The following is a 23,406-nucleotide window of genomic DNA, read 5'->3' on the forward strand; positions in this document are numbered from 1 at the left end:
TTCATAAACTCCTCAGATAAGCCCCAGGTTTTCTAACTCTTCAAGGTCTGGATATAACATGTTTGCAGATACTTCCTCTTTGCCCACCCCAGAGATGGAGCTTGGTGGCATCAATAATAGGAGTATGAAAATATCAGTAACAGAACTTGACACTTCAACGCATTGGTACTGACTGTGTGAAATACCTCATCCTGTAAAGGATCTTGAAAAGGGTCACACCTTCCCTTTCTATTTTCCAGAAAAATTAATAGCAAAGACTGCCTCCAACATGATCCAGACGTTTTGGGAGGCCAGCTGCAGGTGCAGACTGTTATCTTATGTCACACCCCTAACTAATGTGAACAAATGCAGAACAACAGTTCCAACCCAACTCCAACCTATGGAGAAAAGGTGGCAATGGGGGTAGCTAACTGTTACAGACATTTCAAACCAAGGCTAATACTTATCTTACTGACCAAGCATTATTCCCAGTTGCCTTGTGGCAGTGAATTTATCTTTTATGACAGCAACTTGATTGAGGAAAATGAAGTCCTTATGAAGGACCTGTAGTGCCTTGGAAGACAGCAGCATTCATTGAACCAATGTACAAAACTTCCAATGGTTAAGCTGAGCTCTAATAACAATAATGTACATTTTGTTTTCTGACACTGAAACATTCCACAGTTTGAGGATTCACCTTCTGAATTTCCTCTTTTACCACAGAATCACAAACACAAACCACCTGATAGAAGGTCAAGTTGACGTAACTGCTGGCACTCCAGCTTCTGCAATTCCCCAGCAAGAAAAATCTCTTCCAAAGACATCAGACAACTCTAGCAACACCTAATTCATTAACCTGATCTGCTGTCTGTGGATCAGTGCACAAAAGCACAGCAGTTCAATATGGCACAATCCATGCCACCTTAGTAGCAGGCATTTAATGATGAATGCTCAAGTATGTCTGCTCCATAATTACTAAGGGACGTAATACCTTGTAGAAAGCATAAAGCCAACAAACATGATGGATATTTTTGGGTTGGATGTGTCATGACTGCTTTATCACCCAATGCCACACATGCAGAGTTTTTTACAATGTTCAGCATTTCCACCCCACAGAATCACAATGTTTATTGTCTGCTAGATGGGCTGTGAAATGTATGCTCTTCATAATCGGATTGTGCAAGTTTTTTTATTATTTGAAATGCAATCTGAGCATTATCCTCTGTTCCCTGGCCAGGGATTCCCCTCTTATACAATTTATAAAGCCCAGTTTTTCATTTATAATACTTGTTGAAGATACCTGCTTTCAGCTTTACAAATGACACTGCATTCAGGCACACAATTCAACAGGATTAAGGGTAAATCTGGAATGCTTTGAACATACAGAAATACAAAGAACACAGTATTGTATAGAAAAGCATATCTATTATCTTGATCCTGTACCTGTATTTCTCAGTATCCCAGAAATAATGACAATGTAATTGCATGCTGCTACAAGTTACAGCTGTTAGCATCACTGCAAGAAACCACTGCTTCCCTGGAAAACACTTAATTTCAGGTGTATGTTTGCTGTTACAAAAGTCAATTAAATCAAAATTTTTCAACCTAGCCCTATGTATGTGTTTAAGTGATTATCTGAACTGCAAACTGAAGCTCACCTAACCATATCCTACCTATCTTCCTATACCACCACAGGGGAAGAAATTAGTGCTCTTGCTACAAATGCCAAGATTCAAGCTCAGTCCACTGCAAAACACTGCTGGAAACATCTGTAACGTATCCCCTTGATACAAAAGGCCCTCAAACTCTGACGTTCAAGGAATACCAGAAGTCAAGGATAGAGGTTGCAACTTTCATTCATGGAGTGTGCTGTATTGCTTTTACAGTATAATTTGAGCTAGGATTAATAACATCAGTGTAGCCTGCAACCTGAAGGTCAAAGGATTGGAATGCCACTATCACGTGTGACACTCCTAAAGAAGGATGAATGAGTTTCAGAACAGCAAGAAACAGAAATATCTATTAACTGGAATCAAACTAGCAATAGGATATGATCTGGGCCAAGCCCTATGTGTCCTTGCTTGAGCAGGTAAATTGAACCAGATGACCTCCAGACATCCTTTCCAACATACACCACCCTATGATTCTGAATATAAACTCTTCCATCTCCCCTTACCATCCCATGCAAAATAACAACTCAAATTCACCCACAGATGGCAGTACTTCAGTGACAAACATAATCACATGATAACCACACTGGGATCTCACAGAGTAGAATTAGTTGTAAAAGAACATAAGCACTTATGTTGGTGTTAATACTGTATTCCTTAGTCAAAGCAGTTGTAAAATGAGCGAACAAACAGTGAGTTTCTTTGAGCTAAACATATTACGACAAAGAACGAGAGCGAATAGTAAGGCAAAATACAGGATATTATGTGATTGAAAATCATGAAATTGAAGAGCATCAACTGATGGACATTTTTAAGTTCTTCAACTAAAAGGAAATAAAGGATTTGATAAGCTAAGGAGATTCAATTACAAAAACCACAGCACTAATTTCTGTGATAAGCAAGTCGTTATTTTTCTTGAAAGAGGCCATTGTTTATGAGTAATTTAAGGACAAATTCCAATTCAGGAAAGCACACTTCATATCAAAACCTAATACATCCATGAGCAACATGAAATTCAAGTCAGCAGAATAGGTTTGTTGGTCTTGTTTTTTTCTTTTAAGGTCTACTTCTTGAGATCTATTTTGAATGTTAATTCATAAAAATACTGCTTTAGTCAAATACATTTGAAGCTGTGGTTTGCAGCTTGGCATTTGGGAGAGGGGAAGAACTCGTGTTTGACCTCCTCAGGGCAGCACAGATTCAAACCTTGATCACAGAATGTCAGGGACTGGAAGGGACCTTGGAAGACGCAGCAAAAGTTCCCTGAAAAAATACTTGACAAAGATCTACTGTGTCAGATGGTGCTTAACAGTGCTGAGTGCTTTGTGTTGGCAATAATGTACACATCTCCATCTTCTTTATTCTTCCATGTTCCCTGAGTAGCGCTCAGGACTTTTTAAGATGTTGACTTTGTATCTTTTTATTTCTATCTGAGTGAGAGTTAGTAAGTCTTGTGTCTTCCAGGTTTCATCTACAGTCACTTAAAATTGGAAGGTGAAATTATTCAGTAACTCCTGAAATTCGTGTGTTTAAAAAAAAATAAAAAAAAAACCACAAAAAAACATAAGAATTGGTAATGTGAAAAATAAACACAAGACAGATGCATCCTCCACTTTACATTCTCCACCCACTAAAGAAACACTTCAGTCCTAACCAGCTGACCAAGAGTGAATTTGCAGCATCACAGAATCACAATTCCTGGTTGTAGAGCAAAACAGGAATTGCTTGAAAACACCAAACTCAATGTAGCACAGAAGGCACCTCCCTCATACAGGATGTCAACACTAAGGAACAACTGCCACCAGCTCAGGTTCTTACCGCTGCAGTGGAATTTGGCAGGGCCCTCCTGAAGCTACACAATCAAATCCTTGTTTTCCTGCTAGTTTTATGATGACTATGTTTCTCCTAGACAACTCCTTTACTTTCTCATTTTGCCTCTCCATTTTCTAACATTCCAATTTAGACGTTACAACAACCAATTCAGACTTTACAATAGGCACCATTGAGTCAACCAGGAACCTGAATATCTCTGCTTGCCCTCCAAGTGGGCACAGAAAAGGCAACAGCAATGGAAGCCTTTCCACGCAGTGCCCCACACAGGATGCTGAGTACTTTGACCTGTAGATATTCTCCCATAAGGATATAAGGACACTTCATTTCTCTTGTAGTACCATTAGGTCACTCAGCGAGAGCTACAGTGTCAAACAAGGGTGTATCTGTCAAATACTGCCAGTTGGGATGAAATCATCTGGCCAATGAGACAGCTCAGAGACCATTTACTTTCACCTAGGCTACAAAGGCTACATATACTTCCAGCCAATAATAAGGTCTACTTGATTCCCGCAAATCACCTACAGATGAGGTACTGCACATTCTCTATGGAACCTCTGACCCACCCATTGTTCAATTCCTGTTTTTCCTCACAACTGTCCAACTGGAAACCCTAAATAAGTTAAAGTACAGTGCCTTGTAGTCATGCAACGCTGAATTTCCACTGCTCTGAAAGGCAAATTCTGCACTCTTACAAATACTTCTAAGCTCCGACTCAATAAACAGGCCCTTCATGAGAATATAAAAATAACTGAGCCATGTTCCAAGACCTTTCACATTGCTGGAGAGGTGCAAGGGGTGTGCAGTGTAAATAAAAATCAGGTTCACAATTTCTATGCATGTTCTTGTTTTCAATTATACTTAGATTTGCTTCAGCTTTAATAAGAAGCTGGAACTGAGGCCAGACTATTTTTAAATCCCAACACATTCCCGATTAGCTGTGAATACCAGTTACTCTTTTCCATTCTCAGCCTCCTACCTTTAAAAGGATACAGAAAATGAACTTCAGTTTAGGATCTGGTCTAACAGAGAGGACTTCATCTCTTGCAAAGAGCACAGGTGCTTTTGTGATGAAATATTAATCAAAGTCCCACAAGACTGTTTTATTATGTTAGTATGGCAAGCAGTCAGCTGTGGGGTTTCTTCAGAAGCTCATGAGGTCACTCCATGTCTTTAAAGAAAAAATGATAATGGGTCTCCAGCAAAGAGTAAGAGTTGGCAGCAGAGATGTTGAAATGATGTAATTGTACACAGCGGTGATGTGAGACTTTTCTTGGTTCCTAGAAGCCAATACTGCAGAGGCAATTATAATAACAACTGTATTTGCTTAAAACTTTTGGACAAGAAAGGAAGTTTCTTGCAAAAACAAGGAACGATCATAGAGAGTAAAAGGTCAGAAACTGGCTGTCAGAAATGGAAGCAGCTAACACCATGCTCTGGCACTGAAAATGTAGCAAACAGTGCAAAGAGCAATTTTCTCGGCACTAACACCTATGTCTTTATATTCTGCGCACACTGGGACATTCACTGCTCCACACATCTTCTGTTAACAGCTGGTTATCTCACTAGTTTTGCTAAGGGGAAAAAAAATGATGGTATGGAATTATTTATTATTAGTAGGCTTCTCTAGAATAAATATATGGCACTGGATACACTGGCAAAATGACACAAGCATTTAATACTGAATCAGCAACTCAAAGAACAAGCTTCCTTGGTTTTACTGCTGTTGGCAAATGTACTGAAAAATAGATATTAAAAAAAATGAGTTGCGCTTGTTTTTCTATAGCTGGACTAGACAGGTTGAGCAGCAGGATAAAAAAGTACCCAGTCACCTCAGTTCTGGGAGGCTTCAGGTGTTCATCAGCTTGTAGTACCCCCATTCTTGTTTATTTCTTATGTTTGAAACATATGAACAATGACAGACTTCATTCCCCTAGAGATACACTCCAATCTGCCTTTTAACTGAAACAGGTAACGCCTGTAAGAAAATGATGGGCCACACTAGTCTAGCCACACTCCTTTTGCAACGTGGCCTATTCCATTACAACTCATAATTACTGCAGCACAGATGCTGCTATTTATAAGCAGGAGCAGCAGGGGCACTACAGCAACATCAGAGGTTTTCCAACCTTCTCTCTTGGTAGAGTTTGATTTTGGAATACTAGAAATGAACTCAACAGCTTGAAAATAAATAGACAGATAGATAGGAGAAGGAAAGAGAGATTACTTTGCTAATTCTTAATAAAGTAACCATGTAATTAGTATATTTTCCGCAATGATTACCACTCTACCACTCTGACTGGCAAATAAACCTCCTTACACTGTGTTACTGTCTCTCCCTGGCTTTTCTGCTTTAATGGTTTGTGGGGACAAAATGTCATGGAAGTATATATAATTTCGGTCACTTTAAACCCCTCCTAGATTCAGAGGCACTGAAAGTTGTGCCTTATGTCATCCAAGAGGTTAAAACCCTCAATTTGCAACAAGGCTGGGTGTGACCTACCAGTAAGTTTCAGCATCACGAGGAACAAAATGAACACTGTAGAAGGAAAAATTAGGTGAAGAACTGGATTCACTAGAAAGCTTTCCTTTTGATTAAAATCCAAGATATAATCTGCAAATAATAGCAAAAATGCTCTTCTGTGTTTTTGAATTTGCTTCATTTTTATTTATTTTATTTTTTTTAAGTTGTGTGATTTTTTTTCCATCATTAAAGTTAGTGCACTCTAAACCAAAAGACTAACAACCCTAAGAGTGCTGAAGTGCCTATAAAGTAACTAACAAGAGGAAAAGGAAGCTCTGGATTTTAATCCATTGATTTAGATAGCCAGTATTTCTGACAAAGGAGAAGTGTTAAAAATTCATGTGGTTTTTTTTTCCCCTCAGCGACTTTACCAAGAGCTCTTGATAAATGTGTGAGAACATATTTATCAATACACACATAGGTATGCATACATTATATATCTATATCTATATATATATTTATATACACGCACACAATTGCATTTCTTGCCTACATTTCAAAGCTGGAGAATATAAGGATTAAATATCTATAACAGAGAAAAACGAAGCACATACTAGAAATTAATCTTTCCAGCTATGTCTGAATACCACTTACAAGCAAAGACAACGCTACTCATTTTTTGTAGAAGGAGCTTTACAAAACGCAGTATGTCTTCCATTGGCTGTTGAACTAGCTTTCAATTTTGATGGGAATATTTTGACCTAACTACAACTCTTTCTGTCTGAAAACAAGTTGCATCAGGTCCCTTCCTCCTCTCTGGGCCGCACTGACCAGAACACTGCAGGAGCCCGGTGTCCACAGCTGTCCCCCACTCTCTCCTCAGGTGCAGCACACAACAGGGATTGTCTGGTCCACAGAGAAGACATCCAAACTACTTAGAAGGCAAAGTGGCAACTCTGCATAATGCTATTTATTATACCCTAATTATTCCAACCAATTTTATCACTGACACAAATATTTATCCTGAAAATCACTGAATTCCAATGGATTTTACCAGAGAATTAGCTGCTAAAATTCAACAGAATTGAAGAGGGCAAGACCACCTTTTCCCAGTTGAGAACCTCCACTCAACTTTAGCAATTGCTTTTCCTACCCCAGTCTGTTGTGTAGATGGGTATGGTGGCACCTCTCCCACCAGAGACTGAAAATCCAAAGTCCACAGCAGCTGCACCCTTAAGATTCCTAAACAAAGGGTACTGGGCAAACCCCATATATACAGATCTTTCACATTTCAGCTCAGAGCACTGACACTACCTCGCTGCACAACATAAATAGAAGTCAGAATTATGTGGGTTATTGACCACTGTATACTTTCCCACTGAATCATAATTATAGATTCTCTTTTACTGTCTCTACCAAGTAACTCTGCAATGAATCTGATTCACTGTGCAGACACAGCACTCACCAGACCTCAAAGCATTTCATGTCTTAATAGAACATTCTGCTACCCAGGCACACGTGAGCTTGCAGCACCAGGGGTATGGGCTGAGATGCACAAAACTCCATGTCAGGGTTACCAACAGAGACACAGACACATCAGAATTGCCTTCATCACGGTGGCACGGCAGGTGTCAGCAGAAATCTCTTTCATGCTGATTCCCACAGAGGCTGTGTGAACAAGAGGATGCTACCCTCCTACTGTCTCAAGACAGTGAATACTGGTGACTAGAGCATGGTCTCGAAGGAAGCCCCATTTCACACCTACTGTTTTTAGCCACTAAATACCTACTGCCAGGAAGAGGGCCATGGAGAGGCACTTTGCAGAGGGCCAGGCTTGCAGTGCCCAGCACCAGGAGCTCCACGTGCTGGCAACCACTTCTCCTGGTCACAGTGCAAGCAGCATCCTCCTGACCTGAGGCTGTGGATGTTCACAGCATTTTCCAGACTGAGCATTAAGTTGCTCAAGGAAAGTTTCCCATTACTTCACAAGCTAAATCAAGTGAATGAATGTGCCTCACAGTTGCTTTTCTTTGGTTTCCCTCCTCACCACAGAGACTCCTGAGCTGGCAAAGGCCAGTGTCATTCCACTGAGGTCAATGGAATTCTGCCCATTTCTATCAGCTGATGATTTAAACCTCTAAACGTTCTCTCTTGCACACAGTTCTCTTCCACCAAGCCCAGATAATAATGCAGAGACTAGAATATACAGAGCTGAAGACACCCGCAGCTGGTTTAAACTCTCACTTCCACCCTTGTAGCTGTGCCAACACCACAGCAAAAGCAGGAGGTTTGCATAAACTGCTCCAATGTAGATATGACCCCAAAGGGAAGGAAAAACCACCAGCACGTACATCGATGGTAAACAGATACCAGCAAGCAGCAACAGCACAACTGGCATCAGTGTGAGGTTCTACCTTCCTCCTCACCCCAGCTTTTCCCACCTTACTTTTTTTGTACAAGTAAGCACTGGAAGAGCTACAAGGAAGATTCAGCATGTAGAATTGGGGAAGAGACTGTCTGAGGGTATCTTCCTTGTAAAGAGAAGCTACGCTATGGAAAACTCATGACAACCGTTGGCTGAGGCAACTGTGTAATGCCGCAGCATGTCCGGGGAGGAATTTCAGTCAGACTGCTGTAGTGATTGTCTTATGCCCTCAGGTATAAGATTTTATTACCCTTATCTTGGCAAGCACAACATTTACTTATTGGCCACAAACTTGGTGCATGGAAGGAAGACTGACTTTCTACCACTCCAACCGGGTGGCTGCTAAGCCAGTAACTCCCACCTTGATATGTAACCAGCTGTCTCAAAAGCTGAAAAGCGAAGACTAAAAGTTGGTGAGGTGATGCCTCAGCCCATCGACCTCCAGCTGAAGTCACAGCGGAGCACAGTCTAAAAGGAAATAATTAGCCACAGAAGCCTAGTGCCCAGGTATCTCTTGTGTTGGAAGTCGGAGTCATCTGGCTGGTACACAGCTGATGGGGATGTCCACAGCAAAGGAATGCTGAGAACCCACTTCCAGAAGGGTGGATTTCTAAGGTACAGAGGAAACTAGAAAGTGCCTCCTCTGCTCTGCTGCTCAATAAATGCTGCCTCAGACACATTTGAATGTGGAGCAATAGTGACATAAAGTGGCCTCCCGAGTTAATCACAGGTAGAAAGTGGAAACACTTCCCTGGAGACTGATACCTTATGCTGTTATTCCAGTCTGGCATGCTGTAACAAAACAAACCCCATGTACTACCCTTGTTCTTTACAGAAGGGCCACCAGAGCATTCTACATCTGGTAACAGTAAATAGTACAGCATTACCTGGGAGGAGATATCTTAAGTACTGCCTGTTCCTTGTCATGGGCAAAGATGGAAAAACAAGAGAGACAAGTAGAAAAGAACAGGTATAAAATGCAAGAAATTCAGAGGTTATGACAAAGTTATATTTCATCCAGATGTCTGGTTCTCTGAAAACAAATAATATCAGCAATAACAACAACAAACACAGTATCACATCACATTTGCCATCAAGTCTTTACCTGATAGCCAACTGAACCCTTACAAGATCAGCACATCTAGAAATGTATCTTCACAGCAACTAAACCAAAAGGAGGAAAGACAGAAAATGATCATTCCATAGTCTGACTTTCCTGTCAGGACCTTCACTTCTTTCTTACACAAACTCTTTCTTTTGCCTGAATCCTGAAGCTAGTTTATTAAGCTAGTTACTCTGCTGTCCCATCTATTCATGCAGTCAAGAGTTCCTTAAAACAAATCTGGTGTAAAGAGGGTACATTGGTCCTTATGTCTGAAAATGGGACATGTATACAAGAGCAACATGAGCAAGACAGAGCTCTGAGGTGGACCTGCCTCAATCTCTTATTCTACCAAGCTCCCCAAAGACGAATCAAAACTTCAGGTTTGACTTTAATGGCAAATCTATTTGATTATTTTTTTTCCTACTGAAAACTCAAGGGAAATAGAAAATGTCAGGAGCGGGCATACAGCTTCTAGTCTGTGTCTTCACCTTGGCTTCAGCTGCTCACAGCTCAGGACAGTTTTGGCCTGATGACTTCAGGGATTCACTGCAGTCCTCTGTCTGGTGTAGCATCCTTATGGTTTATAAGCACTAGGGCCATGAAAAAGACCATTGCCACGTGCCCTTAACCAGCTACAGAACCTGGACATAAAGGCCTGAGCACCAGGAAAGTGTTTCACACAGGTCTCTGCCTGCTCCTTGTCCACTCCAACAGAAGTGGACTGAATTTCAAGGTCTGCTCAGTCACTAAAGTTACAAGAGCAATGATCCTTCTATAAACAAATGCGCAGAGAAGCTCTGAAACAAGACTGTACAACAAATACGGGTCATCTCTGTGCCACAGCACAGAAGGTACAAGTCAGCCATAGTTTTGAGGCTTGACAAAGTTTTGACTGCAGAAATGATGACGTCACTGCAAAGGGGGCAAAAACTCCACTCGGCACATCTTGCTAGCCAAAACCCCATCCATTTTTCCTGTTTCCTCAGCAGAACAACCAAAATACCTTGTTCTACACTGCAACAAGCTTAACTCCAAAGAGTTTGGACAGCAAAAATAATGACACAGGTTTAAGGAGATAAAAAAAAAACTCCTTCCTGCTCTTTGATTAACTGGGCTTCTTGATGGAGTTAAGTGCAAACAGCTGCCTGGACTTCAACTGAAAAGCCTAAATCTAAACACTCCATGTTTACATAACCCAAACTTCTAATCAGGCAGCTGGATAATCCACCCATTTAAAGCATCTCTAAGAGTTTCAGGGAAATGTGATTTTCTTACAGCTAAGCCAATCAACAACCACTTTTAAAACCTCTAGCTACCGAGTTACTACTTTCCAACACAAGTCTCAGCGGGATGGGGTCATGACCCTCGAGTGAATCACAAAGCAATTTTGGTGGGATCCTTCCTTTATTTCTCTCTCTCTTTTTTTTTTTTTTTTCTTTTTTTTTTTGAGAAGGTACAAATCTGGCTCTCTAATTTCCTCTGTATTCAGTTGCTGTAAAGTAACAAATTAGAGCAGAAAGGCATATAGCAGTGTTTAAATGCGTGCTGGCTTTTCCTCACAGGACCTTAATGCAGACTCTCATACAACCTTGACCACATTCATCCAGAAACAAGGAACTTAGGAAAGGCAAAATACAGTCATTGCTGACAGAGTCCTGAATTTCTGAGGGGAGAAGAGGGGAAGAGAAGGAGCTACAAGATTTTGAGGAATCTCAGCATAGACATTTACAGGATCATTTACAGGACTCAGTAGTCCTTAAACTGACAGATACATTCACAGTGACTTGCTCTGGCCATAGCACTCAATGTTTAGGGTCCTACATCATCTCCACTGCTACATATCAAACATTGAGATGTTTTACTACTGCAATAAACTACAGATAGACCAATATAGGTATGTTGTCCATAAAGAGCACCTACACTAGTTGTGCCCAGCACACCTCTTGAATAGCTTTTAGCTTTTCAGATAAAATGTCTCAATTAGGCAGCTATTTTGAGCTCAGTTTGGCTCGCTTCCCAGCAACTTCCCTGACTGCAAAAACAATATAAATATTGTAATTCAAATAACTGCTCTAAATACAGACGCATTTGCACTGTTTGACGGTGAACAAACAGCTAAGCCAAATTCTGCCTAGTCACTAAGAGAAACGGAACAAAGCATGGCAGCTCTGAAGTGAAACACCTTTTTTGTACTCTTTCCAGTCTCCACTCCATGTATCTCAGAGATACAAATAGTTCCACAAGATACAAACACAAGTTTTTCAGCAACAAATGCTTCAGATCAGACTCCTGTAGCCCTTTACACAGACTTGCTGACACAAGAGTCATTTTTAACGTTTAGATGCCAAGGTGCCATGCAGTAGCAATACCTTCGTCTGCAGAAAATGAGGCACAGAAGATCTGTGTGTTTCAAGGTACAAGTATTTCATCTCTCAAGCTGGCAGGCTCAGCTCCTTGAGCAAGCACACAACCCTGCTAGGCTAGCGTGCAGAACCAGATCCTATCTGTTTGCAATGCTCTGCAGCACCATCCGCACCTGCAATATGCATACAGCTTTCATTCTGCAGCAGCTTCCAATAAGATTTACTTAAGTTTGAAAGTAAGAAAGGGTACTTATTCTGTATAGAAAATAATTTGATATGGCAAACAATTACCATCAAGAACATCCTCACAAACACAGAATCACGCTGCCAACACCAGGTCCAGCCTGGCCTTCGTTTCAGGGGGTGCTCCACAGTGCCTGCATGGGCAGCAAAACGTAGCGTATTCCAAGCAAATGCTAACAAGAGGAAAATGAAAAGGAAAACAAACTATTTGATGCACATAAAACAGGTTTGTGCAGATCAGGGACAAACAGGTTTCTCCCAGCAATTCAAGTTAAGCTATCTTCTAACCCATAGAAGGACAAGCTACTGTCTGTCATCGGTGCACTGCTAACAGTTTATTAGTCTGCTGATATCTTCATCTAGAAAAAAAACTGGTAAATTGTCTCAAGATGAGAGGTAGCAGAGAGTGAAAAGGACTTGCTGTGATGTGGTGGTGGCAAGTAGGATTTTTTAGACATCTACACTTACGTTGTGATAAAATGCTTCTAAGATGGTGTCACTTCCCTCCTAGACAGCCCAGCTTTTCTTAGCGCCTGATATTGAATCAGTGACCTTCTGTGAATCGGAGCTAATCTCAGGATATGTCACATCTGTAGCAGGAGGAACAGCTGAGCAACACTTGTCCAGGCATAATTGAGCTTCAAGATTGCAGAGCAGTGCGTGATTAATTGGCTGAAGGATTCCTGATAAAGAGGAAGAGGATAATGACCAGCCTGGGTCAATGGGTGGTGCTCGGCTTATCTGGAGGCATTTAAAGAAATGCTCCTGATCAAGGTCACAGGGAATGGTGACAGATTCTGTGTGAGTGTGAATTTGAGGCATTTCAAAATCACATTCCATAGCTGTGCACAGGGGCAAGTGTGCTTAGGAAGAGTATTTTAATGCCTTTTATGGTCCTGGTTCCACCATCATTATTTACATGAGTATTACCAGGAGCCGAATCTTAAGAGCTCTACTGATCAGCTTCATATTTTCATACGGATTTGACTGACTTTGAAAAGTCAAGTCGAATTCAAGACAATTCTCACTTAGTTTCCATTTGGGCATTACAACTCGTGCCAAGGTCCACTGAGAAGCAAAGAGGCAATGCCCCCTCACTGGAAAATGGGAAAGCATCAGCTGGAACTACTTTCTGTGGTCAACAGCTGTGGCAATACAAACATGTAACTCCTGGCTTTGAAACTACTTTGGCTCTTCTTTGGGACTGCTCAGCTAAGCTGAAAAGAGCAGGTATTGCTTCTGCTACACACATCATGTCAGCAGCCATGAAGACCTCTGCTGTGTGCCCTCAGGGAAATGAAGTCTTCAAAATTTCTAAGGATGGACTCAAGAGCAAGTGCCAGTTGTGAGACCATCGCAGTCTCGTGCTTCAGCCCATCACAATGCTTTAAATGGACCAGTTATATGCTGTGCAATCAGTTTGCAGCAGCTAAGTTGCTGTAAATATCAGCTAAGTGAGTTCAGGTAAATTTAACAGAAAGACATTAAAGTCTAAAATAATTAAGCAATAAACAAAAGATGCCTTTTATAGCATAGCAGTAGTCTGTTCTGCCATACAGAGGACTCCCTCGGACTCATGGACAGTGCATCTTCTGGTACCTCTCCGTCATAAGCCCAAACAAATTTGTCTGCCCAGACAGCAATACCCCAAGGGGTTCACAGTCACCTGGCCCAAACATCCCTTCCTCACAAGGTAATTCTGCCTTTCCTTCCTCTTTGGATGAACAACAATTCCTTTAGCCAAACAGCTCATGCTCCCTCTTTCCTAGTTCAATATGAACTTCAACCAAACAGCTCAACAGGTTTTTCTCTTCAATTCTAAATATTCATACAGGAGCTGAGCCCTGTGTGCTTCATGACCGCGCTCCAGCTGCCTCTAGCCTAATGATACTGTTTTCATCTGCCATGCAGATTTTCATATGCTGAGGTTACTGCTCAATTACACCATTGCTTGTGGAAAATCAAGAGGATGGAAGTTTATTGGAAATAAGTGTGAGGTAGAGTCCTACAGGGAGGAAAGCTGCTCTTTGAAACTTCGGTCGGCATCAGTTTATATAGACCACACAAGAGAAGGTGTGGTGGGTCACCAGCTGACTTATGATCACAAGAAATCAAAAGTCACGCTGTTACTGGCACAAATCCAAATGGGCAAAGCATCAACCAGAATGAGATTTTTAAGTCTTTAATGTAAAGTTTTCCACTTCAAACTACCACAACAAGTAGACAAAATGAGCTTAAAAGTCGGACAGGACTGAAACAGTAAGAAAAGCTCCGCAAACAGAAAGTTTGCAACCTACAGCATTTTCACACTTCATCTATTCACTCTCCAGGCAAATATAGCCATTCCTAGAAGTGAACTGTATGCTGCTAATTGTATAAGCCCAGCAAATGGGAATTCATGTTTTCACACAGTTGTCCCATCCCTCACCAGAGTCACCAGGCAGCCTGTGCCTTCTGAGCAAACTGGAAACAGACAAGTTGCTATGAGTAATCTCACTGAGTAGCCTCACCCTGAGAAGGAAAGCAGATTTCAAACTGCTCCCCTTGAACAATAGCACAAATATCTCCCATCTCTAGACAGAAGGGATTTGGCTACTTCCTGTTTTGCCTGAAGATGATTTATAGCTGATCATCATACAATAAGTGCTGGGTAAGGCTTATTAATCCTTCCAAACCCACTTCACATTAGTGACTAATTCGAACTTATTTGGTACATAAATCACAGGGTACGAAAGCATTACATTTCCCCTCCTCTTTGGCTGCAATTCTGAATCCTTGAGGGTGTTCTTTTACAACCCTCTAATCTATTTATGTGGCTCCAAACACGCTGAGCTGAATTCTGTTTCATAATCTCCCTTCTTGCTCATGCAGCACTTTCCCTCTCCCCAGCTCCTAGCTTTCAAGTGTCCCACTTTGTAGTGCGCTGCCCTCCAGTGAGTTCTCAATAATAGAGCTCAAATCCAGCTCTAAAAGCAGCTCCTGCCCAAAGCTTGCTCAGTGCTAAAGAATCATCAGCGCTACTGAAGCACAGAAGTTATGAGATTAATTAAGGCATTTGCAAGGTGGGATGCATAAGGAAAAGCTCAGCAATTTCAACTTCATTTTCATACAAATAGTCTGGACATATTAAAAATACAGAACAGGTTATAAAGATTATTTTTCTTTGCATTCGGAAGGCCATGGTGTTCTCAAGAACAGAAGGAGATGAACCACACAGAAATGGTCTTTCATACTGAAATTCACATAGGCAGAACTATCCACAAGAGCAGAACATTCCTCTGTGTTCAAATGGTGACCAGAGATTTCTGCCACCACTCAATTACACAGCAGTACAGACTACATCCCCGATTGTCTACAGTGAATCTACACATTGCTTTAGTATCTATCTTATAAAAGCCCAAGTTTACATGTTTTCTAACACTTTCAGTGTTACTGTTGAGAAGCCTAACCTAGTTAAAATAATGTGTGTAGAATACAGGAGTTCCACATTCTCAGAGATAATGCTATATGACAGTGCACAGGTTACTAATATTCTGATGCTGCTGTTTTTGTTCTTGTCAGCCTACACATAAACCATCACATTGCCACGATAAGTGAGGTCGCTCTTCCTGCGGCAACCAGCTGCAACTCTCTCAAAGCCATAAATCATGCAATTTGGCACACAGTTAGAGGTTGGCATCTGTCATAAATACACCTTGTCATGAGAGCAACAGGCTCTTCAGCTTCCTCCACAGGGTTGCTTAGCTCTTGGCCTCAGAGAGTGACATTACAATCCACCAATCTGATCTGCACATAGAACAAAATCATCAGTTAATCCAGTCTATAACTCTCACACGAAGTTTTTATATCACAATGTGTTATCCCAGAGATTCTCTCTACTATGAGAAATTGGTATGACTTTCTTTTGTCGTCCCTATTTGACCTGCCTGGCTCTCCATTAGACCAACTAGGACACTACCATCAACATTTTCTCCCTACCTTACTCTTTTCCATTTTGCCTCAGACACAACTCAAAGTGAGTTAAAGTATGACTGCAAAAGCAACTCCCAGTTGCTTCACAGAGTAAGCAGCACAGATGGAAATACCAGATCTGTAGCTATTCCCAGCAGCTTCCACCCAAGCACTGTATATACCTTTGTTCATTTGGAATAAAGAGACAACCAAAGTCTACACAAGGTTCAAGAACTGGGAAGCCACCTGCACCAAGAAAAGGGACATGCTGGTCTTTCAAATACTGAGGAGTACCCAGGAGAAATCTGGATTCAGATTTATACCTCATTCTTCTCTGCCCTTTTTATCTGTTCATCTCAATATGCCTCACAGCGCAGATTGATGTTATTATTCCTGATTTACTTGCCCAAGGCCACCCAGAACAGACACAAGTTGAACTGCGGTGCTTTGAAACACTGCTGAGAACCACGCAGGTCATGTACTCTCCCTTAAATAAGCATTAGCATAATGATCTTACCATAAATATGGAGTCATAATATCAATCTAAAACTAAGTTTCTAAGATAAATGAAAATAAGATAAAATATAAATGTAAATCAAATAGGAAGCAACATATCTGGACTGCTTTTTTAGGCATCTGTCTTGGGATTTGCAGTACAGAAATAACATCTCTCTGACATCACAAGTATGTAGTTCTGTGCATTGAGAAAAACCTGCTGTTTATTTGGATCTTTTGAAGTCTAGTATCAATATAGCTTCTTAGTCCCCAGAGTGTCCTCAAGGTTTGAGATGTATATTTTTAACTTCTGCGCTTACTGACATTCCATTCATGCTACTTGGCTGTTCTCCCCATCAGGGCTTCATCAGCTATCACGCTGATTTCGGCACCACTGGGATTATTTGCTTTACCATTTCCTAAATGTCTGCATGAGGAGGTGTGGCCTGCTATGCCAATTAGCTCACTCGCACAAAACCCATGTTAACTTCAGAGCTAAGGCTCCTGGTGTGCATTCTCTTGCCAATGAAACCAGCACAAACCAAGAAAATGATGAGTGAAGGCAGCACTCAGAGCAGATGTATGTGCCACATTTTACATGCCCTGCTGCCCACACACCACTGTATCTACAGCCACTCAGTGACCTCACTTCCACACAGCAAACTGCCCTCTCCTCTAGAACCCAGGCACCCACAGCACACCTGCATAAGCCCTGCAGAGCACATGCACACTGACGTAGGAAGAAGGAGGGATAACGCAAAAACGCTTAATTAGTTCATAATTTATAATGACGTGGGACTTAAAGGATGCTGCCAATTAAGTATAGATGGTGCCTGTCAAATAAGGCCATGTATACTGCCTTCAATGAGACAAAGATGATTCAGGGCTTTAGGGGAATTGTGTTCTCTGCTGCCATGAGAAATTAAAAGCAGCCAGGAGTCAACAGTCCTCAAGAAAGCTCCACTTGCTTCTTTCGTGTTTCACACCTTGATGGTGCACTGGACAAGCAGATTATTACATGAAGCTTAAATTCAGTCTCATTGGCAAAGGTTCTGATGACACGACTATTCTCCAGCAAAATTCTTTGTTCTGTTTGACATCACTTCACAGTATATACATCCTGACACCATATGGTGAAGCACCAGGCACAAGTAAAGCCTGGCCTTGCTGGGAGTAGCTAGCTGTTCTCAGTGAGGCACAAAGAATAAACACAATTTGGAAGTTGGCACTGTCCAAGTCATTGCATGCTGTCCCTAAAACAAAACGCAAAGAAGAGATGTAACTTGTACACACCAAGTTGGCAGAAACAGAAAACATTTCTTAGCTGCCATAAAGACCTTTTGAAACAAGAGCTTCCCAAATCGCTGCAGGTATGCCTGTGACTTTTCCATCAGCAGCAGCCTGCTGCTTAGAGAAGCAGAGCATTAGGCTTTCTTTAAAGGCATTTAAAAAGCCCTCTGTTCACTTTCAGATATTCATCGCGGTCAACTGAAGTTCTCTTTTGCACTTCTCCCTCTTCTTTCTCACATCTGGTGCTGCATGTTACTATACTGCAACCGTAAGTAATTAATCATATGGAGATACTGTATGCTCTGTTCCAGTGTCCTCATAGCCAAGTCCATCTCGCCACCACAAGTATACACAAGATGATGGCAGCACAAAGTTCTCCATTCTGAAATGCAGCTTCTAGATAGAACATAATTAGCAGGGCACCAAGCACGTAGGCTAAAAAATACGCTAAACAGCATGTTTTATAAGTATCTTCTCCTTTGGTGAGTATGACTGCATTTAGAACAACAGAGCAGATGAGATTTAGAAATAAGATATTATGAAGACATGAATTCTGACAACTTTTGGTCTCTTCGCAATGTCTGGCATTCGCACCTTCTGTTCACAAGACAACGAAGAGAAGGAAGGCTGTTTCTAATCACCTTTGTTCCATACATAAAATGAAAGGACCATATATTGTCCCAACATAAAAACTTGTTATAAGGTTACACTGATCATAACAGTGCTCTGTACTTACTGAGCATTTCTGCACAAGCATATGATATTCCAACAGTTCTCAGTCTCTGCTATGCAAAAATACCCTATTCTGTGATTGATTTGCCTGATGGGAGGAAAGCCATAATCAGTTCTGCAATTTATCCAAACACAATTGAAATAACGCTGACAGCATCAGCCCTTTTGCCTTCCATTTCTGTCTTCACCAGAAGCATGTTACTGCTGGTGTACAAATTTCTCTGAAAAACAGACTTCTTAAATTTAAGAGCAGACTTCAAAAAATAGAGGTTTGACCGACAGTTACTAAACCATTCTTTAAATGCATGATTACAGAAGATGGTATTTCCAGTGTTGTAGGTTAAGTATAAGCAGCTATGAACACTTTGAAGTCCAGAACAGAGCTCTGCAAGCTATGCAAATCTCAAAACTCTCAATACATTTGAGGAGGGGAAAAAAAAACCTCTTGTGAATAAATACATCAGCACTTACCTTCTCCATAAAAGCTGTTTATGGTTAATCTTTAATGAGAAATAATTTGTTCTGGATATTTTCTGAAGACGCTCTGGTGTTTCAGTGGCTTGAAGACAAGTACCACTGCAGTGTTCACACACCAATGAAAAAAGAAACACATTCCAGTTCCACAATTCACAAACCCATACAAACCAGGTTTCCCACAAAGCTTAAAATAAGTGAATTTGAAAAGCTTGTCTTCACTCCTACGTTGCCCAGTGAGGACATGAGAAATCTTTTCAGTACTCTCAGCAGACATTAGGCCCTTAGCTTTCTTGACTGCACACCTTAACTTCTCAACCTCATTTTACTGAATGCTGACTTTTAAAAGCAACTTGTCTTTTCAGGTAGAAAGTTGCCTGAACACTCAGACAGTAAAATGAAGTAACTGAAACTAAACAAAAAGACTAAGGCAGAAGTAATATAAGAAAGTAAACTTTCTGCCTCCCTCTTAGTAAGGATGCACTCAGGGGTTAAACTGAGCTACAGTGAAAGAAATCACTGGTGAAGGGTTCATTTATTTACATTCCTGTTAGAGAAGCCTACAAAGGCATACATCAACAGAAACAAACCATTTTAGTACATTCATTGACTGAACATCCATCAGTGTGCGTGATCTATGCCAACACGTATTAGGAGTGACAAGATATTATTACTGTAGTGCCAAAGGACGAGGGAGCAGGGGAAGGAACAAAAGGGAGTGCTGATCCCTCCCTTAACAATGAGCCCCTATTTCCTTTCACTGCACCTGAGCTCCAAGGCTTCAAAACCAATGAACTTTTCTTGTTGGGATCTAACAGACGGGCTGTGGTTTGCCTCACTCTTGGTGGTATACTAACACTTGGAGGTATGCTGCACTGTTTCCTTCAAAGGAGCCCTACCTCTTACAGCATCTCTTGACTCCTGTATCACTTCTGCTAAATAAATGACATCACCTCACTCAATCAACCACATGCAGCTTTACTCCTTCCCCCTTCCTTCCTACTGTTTGCACTCACTGTTTATTTTTTTAAGCACCTCACCCCCCTATTAATCCACCAGACAGTACAAAAGACTCATTTGTGAGAGAGATTAGAGCTGTAAGCACTCAGTCTCACTGTGAAACACCTGTTTCATTCAAACAACTAGAGGAAAAAAAGCAGAGAATTGAACAAACTGCTGGTGGAAATGAAGCCGTGAGTAAACTCCTACTGGGAGGAGAACTACCAAACTCGGGATGTCAGTTGTCCTACTTCAAGTCAGTACTGCAGAAAACACACACAGCATCTACAACAGTAAATTCATGTGCCTGCAATGCTGGTAGGCTCCTGACAGACTGTGTGCCTGCTCCTCAGCTCTTAACAGAGTGCAGAGACCTGCAAACTCTTTACTTGAAACACTGTCTGAAGTTATGGTCTTTATTCTATTTTCCTTTGTCTGAAATTTAAATGAGAAGGACCAACACTGCCTTAAATTGAAACTATATCAACCAGCTCCATTTCTGATATTCCCTCAGCACCAAGACAGGATCTTTCCACTGAAGCCTTCAGCATATTGTTGAGATGTGGACAAATACTTTGTGTTTCTTATTCCAATAGCGCCAAATATCTACCCCAATTTTGAAACATGAGCATTTAAAAAGAGCACGGAAATCACTTTGAAATTTCCTAATCATTTTTTTTTTTCAATCATATAAATGTAACACCGGCCTTCAGCAATGTCAGCACTTACAGAAAAGGTCAGTAGACTGACGGCTGCTGGATTTATCTTAGTGGAAAAGAGGTAAGTGACAATATACCAACAAAAATACCAAATGGCATAGCATGGCTCTGAGTCACTCTCTTTCTTTTATGAAATGAGAGAAAATTATACACCAAACAGATTGCATAAGCACCACGGGCAATAACTAAAGCTGGAAGAAGGCCAGACTACATCAATAGCTGCTATTTGATCTACTTCAAGATCCCTAAACACCCAATACCTGATGAAGTCAGAGGAAAGGCTCCTATCAATTTCAAGAGGTGCTGTACAAGGCCCAGCACTATCACCAACCAATATATTGTGTGCGGAACGAGGAACAGAGCTGACAGTACAGCAATTAAGTTCACTGCCATGCTGCAAAGCAGGTTGCGGTAACATTCCCACTAACCATATTTCAAAATCGATCAGCTTTTCCTTCTTCCAGAGGAATCCAGCCTCCTGAGCACTGTTAAAGCTCTGAAACAAATGAAATCACTGCAGGAATAATGCACCACTAAACCTGAATATTTATGGTAAAATCTACCGCAGCAATTTCTAATGTAATGAAATCTAAGAATTCTGCATAAAAGACGGACAACGCAAAAACAGATCTCCAGCTGATATAAATCAGCTGTTCATATTTTAAAGCAAAGGGGTTGTAACTTGCAAGATTTAAGATGTAACTTACAGGTTGCCATTTTCAAAACAAAAACATTTTACAATATCTACAGCTAAGAGAACACTCTCGCTTTTGCTTTCTTACTGTATAATAATAGCTCACTTCTGTTGCCTCAAAGCACATTTTTTTTCCTTGTTACCAAACTGCAGGCATCACAAGACACTATTTAGGTGCCAGTTGGTTTTAAGTTTCACTGCTTACATATTTGCAACTTATTTGAGAAGTTCCCAGAGGAAATGAACCATGTATTACATAAGGAGGTTTGTCTACCAGCGTAATATAAAGCACACCTTTCCTACTCCTTCTTTTGTTGTTTTTTTTTAAATCAATTCTTTGAGCAACACATAGAAACAGAAGTTTTTCCATGTGTAATGCCTGTACGTGTATGCAGACATACCCCTGTACCTACCTCTACACACTGTTCCAGCAATAGTTGCCCTTTCACACGGCTCATCAATAGTGGGCTTTACTCACCTGATGGGCAGCATGCCACAGGCCCATGTGCTCTGTCATCGCCTCTTATCTGCTCTCTTGCCTGTCTTCAGATCCATAGTTAGCGGAGGCTGGAGCTCTGTCTCCTGCTAAACACAATAAAATTAAAGCTGTAATTAGTTGCCTCCTCTGGACAGCCAGGCTGCATTCCACATCCAGAGCCAGTGCTGAAGTGACAGGCCACAGGGACAACATACGGCCCAAAGGGAGAGAGAAGGTGAGCCCCAAGGCTGCAAGCAATGCTATAGAGGAATGAGAGCTCAGAGCACTCTGCCTTCAGGAGGCAGTTGTGCCCGCTGCTCCTGAGATGGACATACACAGCCTTTCAGAGGGTGCTTTTCTTGCTGATGGCACTGCACAAGGCTCCAGACAAAGCCAGACAAAGTGACCTGCCCGCCCCAGGACTGATCCTTGTGATATGGCTCTGGGCAGCTCTTCCTCCACAAGTGGCTGGAGGGGCACAGCAGAACCCAGTCCCTGCTTCCACCCAACTTTCCTTGGGCCAACAGAGTATAGCTGAGCTCCAACACAGAACACATCAGTTGAGGCATCAAACAAGCTCACACCTTGGCTACATCAAGGTGGACACTCACAAGGGAGTGAGACCATCCCAGAGCCTTTCTCCCTAAGGCTCTCCTCTGAAACAGCTGTAACGTATTTTCTGTAAGGAAAATAATGTATTCTTCCTTATGCTCAGAAATACCAAACAGTTTCTGCTGATCATTTCCAAATAACTCAGCCTGAAGCAGACCTCAGCATGTATAATTTCAACATGCATGGTAAAAGTTTAACAACATTAGAGGCTACTACAATGGAAATTGTTGGGCATCACTGGTTTCACTTACAGTAATGAAACTCAGTTGAAAGCTAGGAGCAGCTTGGTGCATTAGCTTTACATAATAAACACCTTTTTTTTCAGTACCAAATTGTTTTACCGAAACTGACTTCAGCTGATTTTGCCTGAGTTAATCTTGACTCATATATTTTTACTCTCACAGCATTGCTGTATTTCATTGTTTCAACTCATACATATATTACATTAAAAAAATGTTAATAAATACCATGTGTGTACACTGATATACATAACTCAGTATTATTATACGCTGTGATAATATAGAATCACTACTATCAGGTGTCACACTTTCACATTTCATAATCAAAACATTTTGATGCTTCCAAAGCAGAACTTCTCAGAAAACCCACTTCACCATGAGTGCCAAACTGCTGCCTGACTGCTGATGGGGTTTGAAAACTCATTTAGAAACTTAATATTTTATTTCAACCAAGTTCTACTTTCCGATCAATGCCACCAACTGCACGTAACATACAGATGACTCTGGGACACCAAAGTGCTCAAGAAAACAGCTCAGCATCTGTGAAAATAAGCGAGCCAATGAGGAAAAAAAAAAAATGGGAGTTAATATGTTCAAAATTGTGAGCGTTTTTGTTTGTTTGCCCTTTAATATCAAACAACTCG

The 23,406-nt window shown here is 41.2% G+C and overlaps 1 long non-coding RNA gene across 1 annotated transcript in view; it reads right to left on the minus strand.

Annotated features, from left to right (window-relative positions):
• The window catches only part of LOC116652411, a 65,027-nt gene extending 43,010 nt beyond the window's left edge, over nucleotides 1-22,017 (minus strand). Inside the window, exon 1 of the long non-coding RNA XR_004306774.1 lies at nucleotides 21,912-22,017. This is a non-coding gene — a long non-coding RNA (uncharacterized LOC116652411). The remainder of the gene's footprint in view (nucleotides 1-21,911) is intronic.
• Nucleotides 22,018-23,406: the final 1,389 nt, after the last annotated feature.

The sequence above is a fragment of the Coturnix japonica genome, chromosome 3 (assembly GCF_001577835.2).
Source record: "Coturnix japonica isolate 7356 chromosome 3, Coturnix japonica 2.1, whole genome shotgun sequence".
In the NCBI taxonomy this organism is placed as follows: domain Eukaryota; kingdom Metazoa; phylum Chordata; class Aves; order Galliformes; family Phasianidae; genus Coturnix; species Coturnix japonica.